General features: G+C 46.0%; 1 protein-coding gene across 10 annotated transcripts in view; it reads right to left on the reverse strand.

The window, feature by feature from the left end:
• Positions 1-22,024, reverse strand: part of LRRC7 (leucine rich repeat containing 7) — a 287,543-nt gene that overhangs the window by 228,723 nt on the left and 36,796 nt on the right. The gene's annotated exons all lie outside the window — the stretch shown is intronic.

A 22,024-nucleotide genomic window follows, 5' to 3' on the forward strand; every position in this document is an offset into this window, starting at 1 on the left:
CTCCAAATGGAAAATCTGTGCACTTGTGGCAGGTAGATCAGAGCAGGCCACAGGAGAAAAGCCGAGTTTGGCCATCATGTCCTTAGGCTGCATGCCCTCCACCATCCCAACCTTGGTCACCATCTTCCCTTTTCTCAGTGTAAACAAGAGAGAAACCAGGTGGATCACAATCTTATCAGCTTCAAAGAAAGGACGCAGTCCTCATTGGTTTGTTGTGTTGCCTAGGGCCTCGAACTCCACAGCAAGGCCGCTTGTGACACCAAGTATGTCCAATATTAGGGTTTGCTAGTTGCTTGACTAGAAGTCCCAGAGGCTGATCCATAGCTGGCTGCATACTTCATGCCGAAGGAGCACAGGGAAAAGCAGGGCTCTTGGCCCATGCACTCCTTGCTGCCTGAATTAACATCTGATGGAGCCTTCCACACACATGCCACATGCTCCATTGGGCTTCTCAGGCTTGCTGCTGTGCTGCTTCACGGTCTCCTCCAGCTGATGGTTGGCTTCAGTGCCACAAAGCAGTCTGCCTCACGCTTCTCTGGCACTGGCTGGCTGAATGTGGCATGACCTCCACTTCTCCCACCTGTCATGTGCCATGCCTGGCTCGTGTGAATTTGGTTAGAATCATAGAATCATAGAGTTGGAAGGGGCCATACAGGCCATCTAGTCCAACCCCCTGCTCAACGCAGGATCAGCCCAAAGCATCCTAAAGCATCCAAGAAAAGTGTGTATCCAACCTTTGCTTGAAGACTGCCAGTGAGGGGGAGCTCACCACCTCCAGGCAGCCTATTCCACTGCTGAACTACTCTGACTGTGAAATTTTTTTTCCTGATATCTAGCCTATATCATTGTACTTGTAGTTTAAACCCATTATTGCGTGTCCTTTCCTCTGCAGCCAATGGGAACAGCATCCTGTCCTCCTCCAAATGACAACCTTTCAGATACTTAAGAGGGCTATCATGTCCCCCCTCAACCTCCTTTTCTCCAGGCTGAACATTCCGAAGTCCCTCAACCTATCTTCATAGGGCTTGTGGTCCCTTGGCCCCAGATCATCCTCATCGCTCTCCTCTGCACCCTTTCAATTTTATTCACGTCCTTCTTGAAGTGAGGCCTCCAGAACTGCACACAGTAATCCAGGTGTGGTCTGACCAGTGCCGTATACAATGGGACTATGACATCTTGTGATTTTGATGTGATGCCCCTGTTGATACAGCCCAAAATGGCATTTGCCTTTTTTACCGCTGCATCACACTGCCTGCTCATGTTTAGTTTACAATCCACAAGTACCCCAGGGTCTTGTTCACACACAGTGTTACCTAGAAGCGTATCCCCCATCCAATAGGCATGCTTTTCATTTTTCTGACCCAGATGCAGAACTTTACACTTATCTTTATTAAATTGCATCTTGTTCTCATTTGGCCATTTTCCCATTGTGTTCAGATCTCGTTGAACTCTGTCTCTATCTTCTGGAGTATTTGCCAGTCCTCCCAATTTGGTGTCATCTGCAAACTTGATGAGTAGCCCTTCCACCCCCTCATCTAGTCTAGATCATTAATAAATATGTTAAAAAGTACCGGGCCGAGCCCCGAGCCCTGAGGTACCTCGCTACTCACCAATGTAAAATAGGCGCTGAGCCTTTCTGCTTTCTCTGCATGCTGGTTGTTTTCTCCCAGGTGCTCCTCCCTTCTTGCCACATCTGGTGTTTCTCAGTTCTCTGCATTTCAGAGAGCTCTTTGCAAATTCCTCGCTCTACACTGGCCTACCCTTATCCTTGATCCGGAAACTGCAACTGGTCCAGAATGCGGCTGCCAGAATCCTCACAGCAACACCTCGGAGGTCCCACATCTGGCCTATCCTCCAGCAGCTGCGCTGGCTCCCGGTTGAATTCCGGATCAGGCTTAAGGTGTTGGTTATCACCTTTAAGGCCATACGCGGTCTGGGCCCAGTATACCTGAGGGACCGCCTCTCCACCTACACTCCTCAGAGAGCCTTGTGCTCTACTACATCCAACCTCCTGGTGGTCCCTGGCCCCAAGGAAGCCCGCTTGACCTCAAACAGGGCCAGAGCTTTCTCCATTCTGGCCCCCACCTGGTGGAATGAGCTCCCAGAGGAGATCAGGGCCCTGACAGAACATAAACAGTTCCACAGGGCCTGAAAAAGGGAGTTCCTCCGCCAGGCATTTGGTTGAGGTTGACCCAAACCACCGCTTCCAGTTGGTCCCCAAGCTCCCCCCTCCTACGACCAACAATAATCGGTTTAACCCACTGGGCCCAGTAAGAGTTAAACTGAGGCTCTCGCAATTTCTATTTATAATGTTATTGTTCATGATCTTGTTAAGTTATTATTGTTATATTGTTATTACCATTACCTGTTACCATATGTTAATTGTATCTCCTCCTGTTTTCTGTAAACCGCCCTGAGCCTTCGGGGAAGGCGGTATATAAATATAATAATAAATAAAATCTATGTCCCAGAATGGTATGCATAACAATCCCACTAGTTATACAATGGCTTTTTCCCTATGATCATCCTATTTTGCTGCCTGCTTTCCTTCATTAAAGACTAAGTTCAGTTTTATCCCAATGCCTGGGTTTCCTGTGTGTTTGTTATGGGGGGAAATTGTGGCTGCACTCTTGATGTTGTGACACCACCATGCTCTGAGCCTCAGAGCCAGCCAGAAAGGAAAAAAGATGCCAATGGGTGCTACCCCCGCACACACCTGAAAAGGAAAGAAAGAAAAAAGAGGAGTGGGGGAAAGCCACGCATCATATCCTCTAAAGGAGCAAAACAACTAAAGGGAAAAGTTTTAAAGTAAAAAAAAAAAGAACTTCAAGATTGCATTGATCTCCATGAACAAAGCACATTTCCTGATACTAAGGCAGGGCCAAAAAAACTAGAGAACACACAACAGGGATAGCAAAGCTGCTGGACCCTGCCACCTGGAGGAGGAGTGTCATCCCAGAAGTGAGACTGCCTAGCCAGAGAACCACTGGAGAACAGTGAGAGGCAACACTGCTTTAGGCTAATTCCTGTACTTCATGATGAGATTAGATCTGTCTTGCATAAATACGACAATAGGCATAGAACTTATTACTATGTAAGGATCTTTGGGTGTGCAGTACCTCTAACAAGCAAGTCAAGGCAAAGCAAGTGGTAGACGAGTATACATTGGAGAGCAAGAGAAGCTGCTTCTGTTGTGATATAAATAAATTGTACACTGTTATCCACATCAACAGAAGTAAAATGAGACAAAGGAAGTTATAGGGAAATAAGCCTTCTCTCTGTATTTTCAGAATTTCCAATTTGTAAAAAAACCTCAAAAGTAAATCTGGCAGCTAGATAAGCTATTCCTCCAAGTTGCCCCTAACAATCTTTCACCAGTAAATCTTTGGCTGTGTACAAATGATAGCTTATCACAGGCTTAAAAGGTAATGCTGCAGAGCTGTCATTGCCTGTCCTATAGTATCTTTTTTATGTCAGTCAGGTTATGTTTTTTTTCAGGTTTTCATAGCTCTTCATTGTATACCTGAGAAATCCCAAACACCTCTACATGCTCTTAGGTTATGGAATGACTGCCATGGTTTGTTCAATAGTGTCATGGTTGTTCAATAGTGATGAATAATAACCTCCATTAGGGCCCACAGTACTTTCATAAGTATGTCTATACCTTGGTTTTGATCACATGAAAAGACAGGTGCAACTGCAGATACATGGTTTTGTAGTGTTTTATAAATAACACACAATTTCCCTTTAAAAATAAACTAATCAGTCCTGAAGTTACCTTACAAACTGACATAGTTAACTTCATTACTGTCTTAGTTTATCCAGAGCTATTATGGGAAACAGGAAACAGAAAATCAGCTTCTTTCCTTAGCTGGAAGGCACTCCCATTTCCTCCATCAATAATGACATTACTGTACTAACACCCAAGGTATTAGGCTAGTTTCAAGCCATGGCAATTGGAAGAAATACTTCAAAAGAATCATCATATTTAGGTATAATTTTCTAGGTACAAATTCAGGTACAATTGCAGCTGGTACAGCATGCAGCTGCTAGGGTCCTCAGGGACTTCCTGGATGGCCCAGCCTGTGATGAGGCAACTGAATTGGCTGCCAGTTGATGCCCAGATCCTTTTCAGTCCTGGCCCCCACCTGGTGGAATGAGCTCCTGGAGGAGCTATGGGCCCTATGGGAGCTTTTGGCGTTCCACAGGGCCTACAAGATGAAGCTCTTCTGCCAGGACTGAGGCCAGCGTGGTGGGGAAGATCTGCTGGGCCCCCCTGGTGCTAAGAGAATGAGCAATAGCATAACCATCTATGCTCCCTCTGCCCATTCCCCTATATATATGTTTTAGGGGGGTAGGGGGTTGAAGACCATAATGGTTTTTAGGAATCTGATTTTATTGTATGTTATGTCCAAATTGTTTTATTGGGTTTTAATGGGGTTATTGGGTTTTAATGGGGTTACTGGGTTTTTATATGGACAACTTGTAACCTGCCACGAGCCAGTTCAGGAGTGGTGGATAATAAGCCTAATAATAAATAAACAAATTAAAAAATAAAAAGCAAATATGTAATTTCATAATGAGGAAAATCAAGCTACCTTACACATTGAAAAAGACTGCTCACAGAGCCCCTAACATTTACTTTTGATTCATGTTATTTTGTAATTTAAGGAATATGAACCTGGCTTCAAGCAATGAAATCTGTTTTATTGAGAAACTATTAAGGAATTCCATGTAAACTGGTTTTATTACACAGTGCTTTAGAACATCACTAATAATATAAACAAACTGTAATATTTTTAACACCTAGAAAACAGTTATATGCAAAAATAAAACTCCCATAATTCCCATATAGTGAGGGGCTTTGAAACAAAACAGGAAAAGATTCATTGAGTAGTTGGCAATATTACTGTAAGCCATGACTTTTTTTTGGTAGTAGTAATTTGCAACGTAACTGTAGAAGGTGAAAAAATGGAGAACAGCAAAGGGTTTTAGTGCATGATTTTTAGCAGCTGTGGAATAGGAGACTTACATTTGATAAATGGACATCTTCTATCAGTTCCATATTTATTGGGCTTGTTATTCATAGAGAATAAATTTATCTCACTGGTTGCATTTTGTAATGTATCATATGTATGTTCAGGATTAGACCTCTGAAGAAGACCCATTTTGGAGTTGAAATGCATGTCATTGTAGGTGCATATATTGTGATTTCAATTATTAGCCTAAGTTTTTAACTTTTTCACTTTATAAGTTGTGCACAACAAATGTTAATTTAATTTGTATTTTTGTATTTTGTGGACACCTAAACCTTTTGGTTCCTAACTACTGGTAGGCTAGGCTTGTTTTTTTGTAATACTGCTCCCTTTCTGGTTTTCTTAAAAACCTGTATGCACCAGTATGAAGTACAAATGGCCTTGAATGAGGCTAAAAGACTCATCAAATATTAAAGCTCTTTTTGAAACGCTCTCCTTAGAGACCAGTATTTATTTGAGATAAATAATACAAGTTGCACCTGTTGTTGACAAGAAAAAACAGCATGCAGAGATGTCCATAACTGCCTTTGTGTGCTAAAAAGATTAGGAAAAGCAAAGAAAAGAAAAATAAGTGTTCTTCCCATGTACAAAAATTATTTTGCCTGCAGTAAGGGCAAAGCAACATCAAAAGGTGTTTTGTTATGGGTGCTGGTTCTGGCATTAAAGTACCAATTCCTTTTCAGAGGGAAGGAATCCCCTTTCTTTTGCATACATAAACAAAATTCAGATACAATCAAACTTATCTGTCGCCCCTTTACGGGAGTATGGAATGAAGCATTTTACATTTTTTATCATGTTGAACAAATTATATTAAACAGCCACTCCTTGTAGGATTTGACTGCTCGTATATTACAGCATCTGAAACTAGCAAAATTATGTACTTGGTAAAACTCTGAAGACTCAGACAAGGTTAAACTATGAAACATTGGCTCATGACTTCTGTTAAACATGCAAGCGAAAAAGACAAGTGGAAAAAAGATACTTTACTACAGGGGTCCTCAAACTTTTAAAACAGGGGGCCAGTTCACTGTCCCTCAGACCATTGGAGGGCCGGACTATCGTTTTTTTAAAAAAAAAAACTGAACAATTTCCTATGTATACTGCACATATCTTATTTTGAAGATAAAATGAAGAAGCCTCACCAGTGCCCATATTGGTGGAACTCCACTTTTATTTCAGGCTCAAACTGGTGTGGTGTGGGAACCGGCACAATTACAGAGTCGGTCCCTCCACCACCATTCCAGTTCACACTACCCTGTGCAAACTGCACTGCGATTTGTGAACTCGCATAGGAATCTGATTGCATAGGTGAGATTAAGACCCATGCAATCAGATTCCACTGCAGGAAAAAAGAAGGCACATATGCCTTTTTTCTTCCAAATTTAATGTGAGTTCAGCCATACAAGCACATGGCTGAACTCGCACTGCTCAGAGATCACAACAGTGTGAACCAGGGCTTACACAGCACACAGCATACAACATCATACACAACTGAATAGCAATCAGAATATAAATGCAGTTTGGTGTAGTGGTTAGGAGTGTGGACTTCTAATCTGGCATGCCAGGTTCAATTCTGCACTCCCCACATACAGCCAGCCACCTTGGGCTCACCACAGCACTGATAAAGGCTGATCTGACCGAGCATGAATCTCAGGGCTCTCTCAGTCTCACCCACCTCACAGGGTGTCTGTTGTGGGGAGAGGAAAGGGAAGGCGGCCGTAAGCCACTTTGAGTCTCCTTCGGGTAGAGAAAAGCGGCATATAAGAACCAACTCTTCTTCTCCTTCAGTAATCTCAGGGCTCTCTCATCCTCCCCTCCCTCACAGGGTGTCTGTTGTGGGGAGAGGAAAGGGAAGGTGACTGTAAGCCACTTTGAGACTCCTTTGGGTAGAGAAAAGCAGCATAGAAGAACCAACTCTTCTTCTTCAGTAATCTCAGGGCTCTCTCAGCCTCACCTCCCTCACAGGGTGTCTGTTGTGGGGAAGGGAAGGGGATTGTAAGCCGCTTCAGATTCCTTCAGGTAAAGAAAAGCGGCATATAAGAGCCAACTCTTCTTCTTCTTCTACTGTCAATTAAATTGGGTTTCCTACTCCTTCGCTGTCTGCAGAGCTGGATTAAGTTCCCATGCAATAACACTGAGCACTGACCATTTGCATTTCCTCTGAGCACTGACAATTTGCATTATCATTGTTATGCCACCCACCTAGAAACCACCCCAACCAACTAACCAACTTCAAAAAAAGGCTCTCCTTATGTTAAAAAAAAATCCTAATTGTTTTAACGTGGTGGGGGGGCGGGTCTCTCTTCGGAGGAAAGCAGCAAAAAGAGCTTGGCAAAAGAGATCCGACGGGAAGGTGGGGGGGGGGGGGTAAAGATTAAAATCCTTGCAAGAGCAGTTTTTCTAAGGCAGCCGCTGTGCGCTGCAGACCCTGCGCTGCTTTGTAAACCTCATTTTCCTGTTGCTACTCTAAGCTCAAGCCAACTAACCAATTTAAGAAAAAAGGCTCTCCTAACGTAAAAAAAAAAATCCTAGCTTGTTTTTAACCTCGATCAGGCAGCCGCTGGCTTTCCACAGGCACACTCGTTATCCCTCCAATCACGCCAGAGACAGAGGAAGAATGAAGAGACGGAGAAAAGGCGGGACTCGGAGATTGCAGCTCAAATTTCACACATGCGCACCGCAGGGAGTCGGCTGCTGACAGGCGGCTGGAGGGAAAAACACCCGGCGGGCCAGATAAAAATCGTCCGGGGGCCGGATTTGGCCCGCGGGCCGTAGTTTGAGGACCCCTGCTTTACTATATCATAAATTGCTGGTTGAGGCTTCTCAGAACTTCAAAGGCTTGTTTTATTCCTCCCTATAGCCCATTATGCACGGCCGCCGAAACGGCGATTTCAGGTCACATGGAAAACGCGGAGGGGGAAGACGCGAAGCAAACCGGTTATGCACGGGACGGGGCGTGACGGCAGCAAAACCCGGAGAGGCGGGTGTCGAGGCATCGATGCGGAGCCAAGGGGAAGGGAGGCGAGCGCACCGCTGTGTTGGCGAGCGTCGGAGGCGGAGGCCAGGAAGGGCGGAAGCAGCCTGCGCAGGCGCAGCCCTGCTGGGTTTGTCAGAGGGGGAGGGAGCATGTTTCCCCTTCCCTTTAGTTCACTCCCAGTTCGCCTCTCCCCTTCTTTGCTGCCCCGGTTCCTCTGCCCCATAGGTTTTTGCTTTATATTGATTTCCCTACTGTAAGCTTTGTTTTGTATTGTATATGTGTGCTGTGTTCATTCACACTGTTTTATAAAGTTTTTGTATTTTCTTAGAGACCTCGTCTCTGTTCTCGTTTGTGGTTGGGGTATGTATTTGGGAATGGGTGGGAGGTGGGTGGCTGGCCTCTCTGCCATCCTTAGCTGCGGCAATCCCCTCGCCGCCCTCCACTGTGAGCTCTCTGGCCGCCTTTCCATCCGTGTTCCCTTGGGTTCCCCCCAGCCTGCGCCGCCATTTGTTCTGGCAGCCGCTTGAGCGGTCGCGCCACCTCCGACCCTCCGGCCTCCCCGATTATGCACATGGTCAATTCGCTGCCACCTCCGGTTGCGCCCTGGTCGCCCGGGAAGCTGCGCTTTCTTCCGTGTTCTGCTAACGCGGCTTTTTCGGCAGCGTACACCGAATCTGCGGCTGGTTGCAGCCGACTCCGTGCGTTATCGGTGATTTTAGTCGCTGCCATTCCACCCCGAACGCGCGCTAAAACCCCCGTGCATAATGGGTCAAAAAAAATAGCTTTGTTAAACTGCACCAGACCACTGGCTTAAAAGCAGATATTCTATCAGGACCTAATATCATTTTTATATGCAAAATACATAACTTCCAAACAAAAAAAAGTTGCTTAATTTTACTATGAGATGTGTCTATATTAGTTTCTTCTAGCAACCTGCATGAGCTTTGTACAAGAAAAACTGTGAAAATCCAGTTTCCTGCTTCTTGGGCCATTACAGAACTAGGAGGGGAAAAAATGGATAAGCATGGGGGATGGTCAAGGATAAAACGTAAAGGTATCCCCTGTGCAAGCACCGGGTCATGTCTGACCCTTGGGGTGACGCCCTCTAGCGTTTTCATGGCAGACTCAATACGGGGTGGTTTGCCATATATGGGGCCATTTACAATGATTTCACCTGGCAGCCTACATGACTACCCATTGTATAGGGAGACTTGCTTCACTCACCCTTGAAAAATCAGGAAAAAAGCTTGGGGGGAAAATGATAACATTATACCAGAGATTCAGATTAATCTGAATTTATCCAGGACAAGTTTAACACTTGCTTTACAACATAATTTAATTCAGGTTAATGAGAGCCGCTGAGGTTAAATTGATATTGTCATGTTCAATGGAGAAAAAAGGGTTTTGTTTCAGTTAATTGTGTTTTATGCCCTTTGAAATGATATATTTGGTGGAAGGGATTTAATCTAGTATAAACCCACTGTGAAGTATCCCTTCTACATTTCAAAAAGAGCCTGAAGATCAATGTGTATAACATATTCCAATAGATTTCCAATGTGTACTAGAAAAATGTCAAAGTAATAATACTGAGGTATCTGTCACTCTTATTTGTGTCCTTGACTGTAGCTTATCATGTAAAATACTCCTACTAATAGATATGAACAGACTATGAACAGAAGGGAGCTATTTGATAACAGGTTAGAGGAAGAGCAACTTGCTTAAAACATATTATCATCTCTATTCATAGAAGATTAATAATATCTGAACAAAAGCATATAGATCATTTCTGGACCTCCTTTCTCCTCTAGGCCCAAATCCAATCCAGAAGGCCTTTCAATATTAAGCAAAACTTTGTTTAGCCCTAGCTGTTGGATAAACAGGTGGCAGTGGTGGCCAGGGATGCCATTTAGAAGCTTCAGCTCGTAAGAAAAGATCTTGCCACTGTGCTTCATGCCCTGATAACATTTAGATTACATTCTACATGGGACTGCCCATAGACAGTCTGGATGCTACAGCTGACACAGGATGCTGTGGCCACAGTGCTGACTGCATTGAATCTTAGAAATCATATAATTCCAGACTTGTTGCTCCTTCACTGGCCTCCAATTTGGTTCCAGGCTCAATTTTTTTTCCAAATCAAATACCTTTATTGGCATAATCATAGTAAAACATCTATATAAAAGACTGGTTTCTTTGCAGGACATGGGCAGAGTCTGTCGGCATATTGGATTTTAGTGTACCGACCTTTAGTCACTGCTGTTGGTAGGAGGTTCAATCTTGCTCAATTTAAGGTGCTCAGTTTAAGGTGCTAGTATTGACCTTTATATAACTATACAGCCTATGACCAACAAAGCTAAAGAACCATCTTTTCCCCATATGAACCTGCTTACCCAACTCCAGCCATCTTTAGATGCCCTGATTCGGTTGTCTCTGCCATCTGAGGTTAGATAGATGGCAACCCAAGAAAGGGCCTTCTCTGTTGGGCCAGCAAAACTGTAGAACTCCCTCTCCAGGGAGATTTGTTTGTTTTCCTTTATTGGTGTCTTTTGCAAGTTAAGACTTTCATCTGTTATACTCCCAATAAGAGTTTTTGTCCCAAAGAACGGCGCACTCCTATCTTGGATGGTTGTCCTCTTCCACCAAGTGCGTAGCTTCAGGAGGAACACACATGAAATAGTGAAGGTGGTAGGGGACACCTGCCTAGCCAGCCAGATCAGCCAAATCAACCCTGGTGATCAATGGAGTGACAGATATTGCAGCCAGATTGCCTTCACATCTTTTACTTTTCACTAATGGTCGCAACAAGACAAGATAAAGACTGATACATACAAAGCACATAACTGCAAGAAACAATGCAAATAAAATAATTGGTTTAAATGGCCATGCATACGCTAGACACCATATAGCTCCAAATAGTCATAAAGACTGACAGGAAGAGCACCTTACAATGTTTACATTAAAAATTATGTCAGCATGTCTGTACTACCTGCACTTGCTGATCTTTATCTCTTCTTTCATTTGGAAGTGACAACCCACTTCTCTTCTCCTTATTTTTGTATGAGCCAGCAAACAAATTTTGGTCTGACTGCCAAAAAATATGATAGCCAGCAGAATAAGTAGCAATAGAGTTGGAAGGTACATCCAGGGTCATCTAGTCCAGGAATAGTCAACCTGTAGTCCACCAAATGTCCATGGACTACAATTCCAATGAGCCCCTGCCAGCGTTTGCTGGCAGGGGCTCATGGGAATTGTAGTCCATGAACATCTGGAGGACCACAGGTTGACTACCCCTGATCTAGTCCAACCCCTGCACAGTGCAGGAACTCACAACTGCCAGTCCACCGACTCACAAGCAGCCTAAATTCATAAGTAGGATCACGCCTAGTCTCATCATGCTTACCAAACAATGCCTTACACAGTATTAAGCCATCAGTCAATCAGTCAATGCTTGTCAACAGATTAATCAGCACTTTTAACCACAAAAGACTGCCATATTATATTCTACTAAGATCAGAGCTGTTCTACATTTGGATTTGGTACTTTGCTCTAATTTTTACTTGCTACTAGAATAATCATAATCCATTTCCTCTCAAAATTAAACCAGATTTCTTAGCTATTCTATCTGAGTAAAGATTAAAATGTCCCCTGGCATCATCCCCAGGAAACGTCAGAACCATGGATAAGATATTTAGTATTAATAGGAATTTAAATAGTAGATGTTTTTTGAATGTATATGCTTAAGATTTATTTTTATTTATTAGAAATTTGGAGACAATTGGAAGTTATCAAAAAAGTTATGAAGGTGGGATGTTTCCGGGTCAAGTTTAAGGTATTAGTATTAACCTTTAAGGCCATACGCGGCCTGGGTTCTGCCTACCTGTGGGACTGCTTGGTTGCTTATGCCCCCCCGCAGAGCCCTTTGCTCTGCAGGTATGAATTCACTGGTTGTCCCAGGCCCCCGGGACGTTTGCCTTGCCTCGACCAGGGCCAGGGCCTTTTTGGTCCTGGCCCCAAGAGCTGAGGGCCCTGCTGGAGTTACAAGCTTTCCGCGGGGCCTGCAATTTGGAGCTCTTCCACCAGGCATATGGTTGAGGTCAGGGCAGAGTCCTGGGTTTCCAACTTTGATCCCAGAGTCTATCAAACTAGCTCCCTTTCTCACTGGAGGGATGGTAGGGCCTCAGGCTGAACAAAATGGGATTAGAATTTATTATAGAGGATGACCACCACTGCCTGTTATATTGTTGTACTGTTTTACTGTTAATTGGGTAAATTATGGGGTAAATTATTGTATTTTTAATATTTTATTATGTAAACCACCGCGAGACCTGCTGGTGAGCAGCGGTATATAAATCTAAAAATAAGATAAAACAAATAAAATATGATACTTTAAGTTCTGTGTTGGAATATTGGTAAACTTGTTGAATAACATGATTTCTAATATTATTAAAATTTTTGACAAAGAGGAATAAGCCACTGATGAAGCTGTATGCAGAAAACAGGCTACTGTGTACCTAGGACCCATTTTGGCTTTACCAATTAAATTAAAAGACATTCACAAGAGATTAATTTTAAAAACTATGTTGTTTTACAACACCTAGAGTTGATCCTTTCCCTCATTTTGAGCTTTCTCAGGATCAACAGACTTTCTATTGATTAATTCTACGATGCAACATTCAAGTGCAGTTAAAAATATATGTTTTTGAATGTTCACATCAGTCCCATGGCCTTAAATTGGGCACAACAGCTCAGTAAATATGGTTTCCACAATCATGCACTTGTACTCTTAAAACAAATATCACAATTTCTTTAATTATATTTTAAACAAAATATATTGAAGTTACAATTATGTAACACGTTGCTCATTAACTGTCATAGTGCAAAACATAGCTAAACAAACCCGATATGAATGTTCAATCAAAACAATCATAAAAGCTCATTTTGCATTCTGTAGTGCTGTAAAAAAAAACCAAATATTTAACTTAGTAAAGCTATACATGTCAGGATTGTAGAATCTCTGTCATAAATTAGCCTGAGTTCTTCCATGTCAGTTATATTACTTAATTGGACCTGGCGCCTGCTTGCTCCAGGCCTTGTAGTTTGTTAGCCATAAAACTGAGTAGTGATGTTATGTTAACCTTATCTTGTTGTGGGCTCACGGGATTGTTGTCACCCTCTCAAGGTTGTGAGAGTGAAATATTGTTTATGTTATACATCTGCCTTTTCTCTCCTTCTTTCTCCTGCCCCCTCCCCTGGGAACTGTCAAGTTTTAGGCGGGAGAAATGTATTGATAAGCTGGGGCAAATCTGGCCTCTGGTCAGATTTGACTTTGTAGCCTCTTTCGTATAGTACTATCCAATAAAACTCTTTTTAAGAAGTTTGTTGTGAGTTTCCTGTACGCTTGACATTAAGTCAAATCTCACAACTCCTTTCACCTGCCAGCATGCAGGGCGAAGGAAATACTTTTACTGAGCAAGGAGAGGGCCTGGATTGGGACCTCTCCCAGGGCGACGGTGCCGGGGTAGGACCGTACAGCTCGGGCATGCTCAGGGCCGTGACGGGAGCAACTCCTGGGCCCGAGGATTTTTTGGAAAGGCACGTCACCGAACGCAGGCGTTTATCGAAGTATGACCGACCAACTGGGGATGAGCAGTGGCCGGATAATCTTGGAATGCCTAGCTACGGGCTGGAGCCCGCCGGTGAGACACAGGACCTGCAGTGCAAGCTGGACAGGGTGACCAATTGGCTGCAGGACCTCTCGGGTCGGCTGGATCCGGAGGAGCAACGCCGCACGCAACGCCTGCTGCGAGAGGTGCACAGCGGAGGTGCCCATGAACCTGGTGGTCGGAGATCGGGAGGTCTGCTCACCCTGCGGGAACGCGAGACGGCCGCGATGCAAGCAGCTGCGGAGGCCGAGGCGGCAGCCCTGGCCAGGGCGCTGAGGGAGGACGAAGACGAGGAGCGCGAAGAGGCCGGGGGTGGCGGAGCGGCAGAAGGCGCTGGGGCGGCGGACGGTGCAGGAGCAGCGGACGGGGCAGCGGCGGCGGCAGCGAACGTTACGGGAGCCGAAGCGGCGGCAGCGGCGGCACGAGAGGCGGCGGCGGCGGCCGCGCGAGCGGCGGAGGCAGCAAGGGCTGCAGCGGAGGCGAGAGCGGGGGCAGGAGTAGGTCGAGGCATCGGTCGTGGAGGGAGGCTCCCGGCTCAAGCGGGTTGGGGTCCGGGACGTCTACCTCCTCACCTCTGGGGAGTGGAAATGCGGAACACCTACAAGTTCAAGGCTAAGTTTTCGGGGGACCCCTCAGCCTTCCCAACGTTCCTGGTGCATCTCCAAGCCTACATGATGGACATGGGGTTCACTTTTAACGATGACGCCGAGCGCGTCCGGTTTGTGGGGGAAGCACTGGAGGGCAAGGCAGCCAAGTGGTTCCTGGACTTGTACCGTTACAACCCTCGAGCCATCCGCAATTATAACCATTTCCTGCGCTCCATGCGCCAAATGTATGTGGAGCCATTTGAGAGGGAGACCGCGGAGAAAAAGCTCAAAGCCCTGAAGCAAGGGAAATTGTCGGTGGTCGAGTACGCCAGAGAATTCAAAGAGCTTGTCTCCTCGGTGCCAGACTGGACCGAGCCCCAACGCGTGCTGGCGTTCGTGGGGGGTCTATCGCCCGACTGGTCCAGCAAATGCCTGCTGTTAGACGACCCGCTCACGGTTGACGGATGGATCCATCTGGCCGGGGAAATGGAGAATCGTTTGGAGAGGGCGGCAGTGCTCCAGGGGATGGCAGGGAAGGCCGGAGCAAAGACCTCTACCCCCGCGAAAGTCAAGCCGAAAGCAAAGTTGGAGCCGACTGAACGTACTCGGCGCATGGAGAAAGGGCTGTGCCTGGGATGTGGCCAAGCTGGCCACTTCCTTGCTCAATGCCCCTCAAAGACGGCGCCTGGAGCGAAATCTACTGGCAGCGCCCCAGCAAAAGCCCAACCCGCCAAGAAAACGGCCCCGAAGAAAAGTGCCAAGTCCCTACTGGTGCCGATGGTCGCCGCATCAACAGTGGACGACTCAGAGGAGGGTAGCGGTCCGGATGGCGAGGATCAAGCTGAGGAGCAGTCGGGAAACGAAGATGGTCTGCTGTAAAGGCGCCCCGCCAGCAGGCCGCCAATAGGGGCAAACGCGTGGTGAGTGATTCCCCCTTGATACTGCTACCTGCCACTCTCTCCAACCCCAAATCCGGGAAGAAGGTGGGAGTCCGGTGCATTGTGGACTCAGGGTGCACCCAATCCTTAGTAAGCCCAGCACTGGCCGAGACTCTGGGGGTGGGCAAGGTACCTTTGGGGGAACCCCTGCCAATTACCCAACTAGACGGGAAGTGCGCGCCCGGGGGGGAAGCCACGGTGAAGACGCGTCCCATGGACTTGGACGTAAAAAAACACTGGGAGCGGATTCAACCCCTGGTAGCGCCCCACTCTGCATTCCCATGCGTGTTGGGGCTAGATTGGTTGAGGGAACACGACCCCACGGTGAAGTGGAAGAAAGGGACCGTGGAATTCACATCCCCGGGTTGCAAACAGCACGCGCGGCCGCGACCCCCACCTGACAAAGGGGTAGTGGCCGTGTTGGGATCCGTGGGGGAAGGGACTCTCCCTCCGGAGTACCGGGACTTTGCTGATGTGTTCGCGGAATCCGAGTGCAACCAACTTCCCCCCCACCGAAAGACTGATTGTGCCATTGAACTAAAAAAGGGAGAGTCGCTCCCGAAAGCCAAACTCTATTCAATGAGCCCGAGGGAGATGGCTGAGCTCAGAGAGTTCTTGGATAAAAATCTTGCCAAGGGATTCATCAGACCTGCTACGTCACCCCTGGCGTTCCCAGTCCTTTTTGTGAAAAAGAAAGACGGGTCCTTGCGCCTTTGCACGGACTACCGGGGTCTGAATGCTGTCTCCACGTGTAATGCCTACCCGCTGCCTCTGATAAAAGACTTGCTTGGCCACTTGGGAAAGGCACGGGTTTTCACGAAATTGGACTTGAGGGAGGCTTACTACCGGGTGCGGATAAAAAAAGGTCACGAATATTTGACTGCTTTTAACACTCCCCTGGGGCAATTTGAGTACACCGTAATGCCGTTCGGCCTCGCCGGCGCTCCGGGCGTGTTCATGAATATGATTAATGAAATTATGCATGATTTATTGTATCAGGGGGTGTTGGTGTACATTGACGATATTTTGGTGTATTCTGAAAATGTTGAGAGTCATGCAAAGTTGGTCCGTGAAGTGCTCCGCCGTCTGCGGAAGCACCAATTGTTTGCCAAACTTTCAAAATGTGAGTTCCACCGAGATGCGGTGGAATTCTTGGGCTTCCGGGTGTCCCGGGCAGGGGTTGAAATGGATCCGGGCAAAGTGCGCGATTTGTTGGCTTGGGAACCCCCTCGCACAAGGAGGCAGTTGCAAAGTTTCTTAGGATTTGCAAATTTTTACAGAACGTTCATTCCCAATTTCGCCAAAGTGGCATTGCCTCTAACTGACTTGTTAAAGACGAAACAGGGGGGGAAGGCAGCGTGTCGCCCTAGCGCGCCGCTCCAGTGGACCCCCCAGTGTCAGGAAGCTTTTGAGAGGTTGAAACTACTGTTTACCTCTGAGCCAGTGTTGGCCCATGCCGACCCCACCAAGCAATTCACCGTGCAAGTAGATTCTTCGGATGTGGCAATGGGGGCCGTAATCCTACAGGAGGGGGAAGATGGGAGGTTGCACCCACTGGCCTATTTGTCAAAAAAGTTCTCCGGGGCTGAAAGAAACTGGGCGATTTGGGAGAAAGAGGCAGCTGCAGTGAAATTGGCCTTATCCACCTGGAGGCATTGGCTGGAAGGGTCCGCAGTTCCCTTTGTCGTGTGGACGGACCATAAAAACCTCCAGGCGCTCAAGCAGCCCCGCTCGCTCTCAGCGAAACAGATGCGGTGGGCGGAGTTTTTCTCTCGGTTCAACTTCTCTCTCAAGCATCTGCCAGGCAAAATGAACTTTCTGGCGGACGCCTTGTCGCGCCTGCCCCAGTACAATAGCAAACGTGACCCATTGGTGGATACAATTTTCACCCCCGCCCAACTGGGGATGGCCGCGGTGACGCGCAGCCAAGCAAAACCGGGGACGTCCATCCCGGGGGGCTGGGTCCAAAAGGAGGTGTTACAGGACTCTGAATTCCACTCCCTCCGCCCAGACCTGGCTGAGAAAGGGGGGTTGTTTTTTAAAGGCGAGCGGCTTTTTGTCCCCGCAGCGGCGCGCGGGGACGTTTTAAAACTTTGTCATGATGCAAAAACCGCTGGACACTTTGGGTTTGTGAAAACCCTGCACCTGATCCAAAGACACTACTGGTGGCCAACTTTGCGCAAGGATGTGGAAAAATATGTGCACGGGTGCCCCACTTGCATCGTTTCAAAACCAGCTGGTGGGAAGAAAAAGGGATTGTTGCAGCCCCAACCCACCCCATCCCGTCCGTGGACTGATGTCACAATGGACTTTATCACGGACCTGCCTCCCAGCCAGGGGAAAACTGTCATTTGGGTGGTGGTAGACGCTTTTTCCAAACAAGCCCATTTCATCCCTTGCGCTGGCTTGCCTTCTGCTGCCAAATTGGCTTCATTATTCGTGACCCACATACTACAGCTGCACGGGATCCCGAGACGCCTGCTGACGGATCGGGGCCCCCAGTTCGTTGCCAAGTTCTGGCGGGAGCTCTTGAGACTGCTGGGGGTGGAGCAAGCCCTCACATCGGGCTATCACCCGGAGTCTAATGGCCAGACCGAAACGGTGAATCAAATCCTTGAACAATATTTGCGCTGTTTCATCAACCACCAGCAGGATGACTGGGTTGCCCTGTTGCCTCTAGCCGAGTTTGCCTACAATAATGGGACCCATTCTTCCACGGGGGTGTCCCCCTTTGAGGTGGTGTACGGGACTAATTTAGTGGCTGCTCCCACCTGGGAGCTGAATTCCCCTGAAGCTCCTGATGTCAAGAAATGGGCCGAATCAATTAATGCAGGGTGGCCAACGATTGTTGCTTGCCTCAAAGACGCTAAACAAGCTTATAAATCCCAGGCAGACAAAAAACGGGCACCTGCGCCCGTATGGAAGGTGGGAGACTTGGCCTATTTGTCCACCAAGAACTTACGTTGTCAACAAAAATCAAAGAAACTTGGTCCCAAGTATGTGGGACCCTTCAAGGTGGTGAAACTGATTAATGCTGTCACTGTGGAGCTTGCTTTGCCAAAAACTTACAGGAATGTGCATCCGGTTTTTCATTCCAGCCTGCTGCGGAGCGCCCCTGCCCCGGACGAGTGGCACCCCCCTCCAGCTACACCTGTGCCGATTTACATCGATAAAGACACCCACTATGAGGTCAACCAGATTCTGGACTCTCGAGTACACAAGGGTCGTCTCCAATATTTGGTTGACTGGAAGGAATTCCCTTCAGGAGACAAGGAGTGGGTGGAGGCTGTAAACGTAAAGGCACCCCGCCTTCTCCGGGCTTTCCATCGTGCTTTCCCGGACTGCCCTCGTCCTGTAGATGCCGGCTAGGTGGGGGAAAAGTTAATTTTAGTGTGGAGGGATGTCAGGATTGTAGAATCTCTGTCATAAATTAGCCTGAGTTCTTCCATGTCAGTTATATTACTTAATTGGACCTGGCGCCTGCTTGCTCCAGGCCTTGTAGTTTGTTAGCCATAAAACTGAGTAGTGATGTTATGTTAACCTTATCTTGTTGTGGGCTCACGGGATTGTTGTCACCCTCTCAAGGTTGTGAGAGTGAAATATTGTTTATGTTATACATCTGCCTTTTCTCTCCTTCTTTCTCCTGCCCCCTCCCCTGGGAACTGTCAAGTTTTAGGCGGGAGAAATGTATTGATAAGCTGGGGCAAATCTGGCCTCTGGTCAGATTTGACTTTGTAGCCTCTTTCATATAGTACTATCCAATAAAACTCTTTTTAAGAAGTTTGTTGTGAGTTTCCTGTACGCTTGACAATACAAAGGAAGATCTTAATTTCATATTTTTCTACAATGAAATTTACTTCAACAGTAAACAAAATTCCTTAGAAAGTTGGCTGTAAAACTTCTGTCCAGATCCAAATCTTCTAAGGCTAAGTTGTTAGGAGATCTTCAAAGTCACTCACAGAAGAGTCGCTGAGCCAGTATGTTGTCTAAGTATTTTGCCAGAATATCAGCTTGATTAACTAGAAATGCTGACTCAGAGATCTTTGTTAACATGAGCCTTTTCCTATCCTTATTTCCAATTAGCTCTTGATTGCTATAGTGGTTCAATCTTGAAAACATGCTGAGCTATCCTTTTAAAAAAACACTTAAATGGCTATCTATTGACTGACAAGAGCTCTCAGGTTCCATGCTAGTTTTATTCAAAATATTGAGGTCTAGATAAAGGTCAGCAGAGAAAGTAAACATAAGTGGATGACTATTATTGAAAAAAATAATGTTAGGACTATTGTCACAAAACGACATGCATACATTTATGAATGGAAACAGCTCCTATAAATATAAATTCCAACACAAAAACCAAAATGAAAGATCACAACTAAAGATTCATTAGAAATATATATGAAAGACTAATTATCAAATACTCTTTGTCACAATTTTACTCACCCTTCCTCCAACATCTGATGCAGAATACATTCTCCTTAATCATTTTATCCTCCAAACAACGACAAAAGAATCTAGAGTGGTGGTTCTCAACCTTGTGGTCCCAACCCCAATTGGGGTTGTCTGGCCCCTTCTGCAGGGTTGCCAGGTTGGTGCTGCCATGGCAGCCGGTAGCAGCAGAGCCATGGCACTGGCTGCCTCCACGCCACCTCCAGATTGTTGTGAACTCGCGCACCTGCATATGCTGCCCACGCACATGCACTGTTGCCATAGTTGGCGTGCACCCGGTGAGCTCCATGATGGACCAGGGATTTGAAACAGATTCCCTCTGATCAGAATCCATTGTAGAAACCACTACTTGGGGACATTCCGCACACCATAAATGTAGCTGAAGTCTTACCTTACGTAAATGCTACTAATTTAACGTTCTGCATGATGTCACAAACAAACCGCAAAACTCACACCAAACTCCAGCAACAATCGGAATTTTATAGCACTTAAGGGGGAAATCCAGAAAAGTGGATTCCCCGTGAAAAAACCACTACACTTCTGAGCACAAGACACAACACATCAGCGAAAGACATGTGCGTTCTCAAAATAGCGGTAGAAAGAATGTCCCTCCCTAGCTCTCACCCCCGAGCTTCCAGAGATGCGATCGCCATTTCCCCCCCCCTTAAACCAGCGAAAGCAACGAATAAGCGAGGCTTCTCCAGCTGAAGTCCCTCCACAGAAGTGCTTAACAGTAAAACAAAGCTCCCTTCTACAATTGTCTTTAAAGTTTCTGAGCACAATACAGCCCCCTGTTCTACACTGCCCATAATTTCGGCCACAAATCACGCCTATCGGGGGGGATTTTTTTTTACTTGAAGAGCATGTAAACGATTAACCAGCTCCTATGCCAGCGAAAAAGGTCTTTATGAGACAATGAATGAACAAATATTCGTTGCTGCTGGTATTTTTGGTTAAAAAAAAACAGTTTTTAAAGGGCTTTTCGGGAACACAAACATAACAGTTCATTGGCTGTTCTGTTTGATTGATGGCCAGGGGCAGGAAGAAGCGCAGAAAAATATCACATCCTTTGTAGCGATTCCAACGAGATCGGAAACCTGTGGGGAATGAATAGACCGCTACTGGGACTTCAATATTCCACTAGAATTGAAGGTATGCGGAATGACGAAATTCCACTATTAAATATAGTGTTTTTACATTCTGCAAACATTTAGCAACTTTGGTCATTTTGCGGAAGGGCCCATGGTTTCCCAAACTCAAATCCAAGGCAAGAAATAATCAAGAAATAATGATCATTCTAAAGATAGCTGAAAATGGCATTGACTTATTGAACACTTCCAAACTAACTGTGATAGAGAAACAATCTGAGTCATCTGAATTAAAGCAACCATTCAAGCCCCTGTCCTAAGAAGGAAGTGCTCACAATGAAGAAGCTTGGTAGCAACAACAGTGTTACAGAGACAGTAACCAGACCTTATCATGCAGTTAAGTTACATGCACCTAGTCCATAACAATGCCAATGCAAGCAATTGCTGGCCCAGGGACGTAAGAGAAACAAATGCTTTGACCCATCAGCGGGTGTTAAAATAATTGGGTTCAATAATCCATGCAATTTATTTCTTTACATTACTTATAGCTGTACTTTCTCACTGGAACTCAAAGTGGATTACTCAAAGTACATCATTACAATCAGCAGCATAAAATAAAGCAAGCACTAAAATGGAACCAATGGGAGTCAAAGGAGTTGTTCCTGACAGAAACCAATCAATCGGCAGAGCTCAAACAAAAAGAGGAGGGGTAGAAAAAAAGTCCCAGCAATCTGGTGTGCAGATTTAAACTTTGCGATTTGGACGAGGAAATCAAGAAATAAGATAGGTATACAGTACAGGAACAGACGCGATCAGGAGGTGGATTAAAGAGATTAAGTTACATGCACCTAGTCCATAATGATCATTCTAAAGATAGCTTCAGTTCAGTAAGAATTGAAACTAAACTGAGTGCAGAAGGACTGTGATTACCTGCATAGTTGCACTTTCTATCTCATCCCCCTCCCCGCTCACTGTGTGAAGCAAGCAGACTGAACAAACAGTGGAAGAAGCAGCTCAAGGTAAGGACAGCTTGTCTTTATGTCTTTGGATATTAATGTTTATCACATTAGTAAAGAGAGCTGATAAATCAGCATAAAATGAAGCATAAATCAGCAGAGACCTCTGCACAATGCCTGTGCTGTAGTCATGGCTGGGGGGAGGGGGTCCAGAAGAGGCAGAACATCTGCACCCAGAAAAGAAAATCCACACCTGGATATGCTGGTGAATAAGTAGCATGACTATAGAGTCAATTGTCAGCTGTGCAGATTGGAGAAAAAAACCTACTA

The sequence above is a fragment of the Paroedura picta genome, chromosome 4 (genome assembly GCF_049243985.1).
Source record: "Paroedura picta isolate Pp20150507F chromosome 4, Ppicta_v3.0, whole genome shotgun sequence".
Lineage (NCBI taxonomy): Eukaryota > Metazoa > Chordata > Lepidosauria > Squamata > Gekkonidae > Paroedura > Paroedura picta.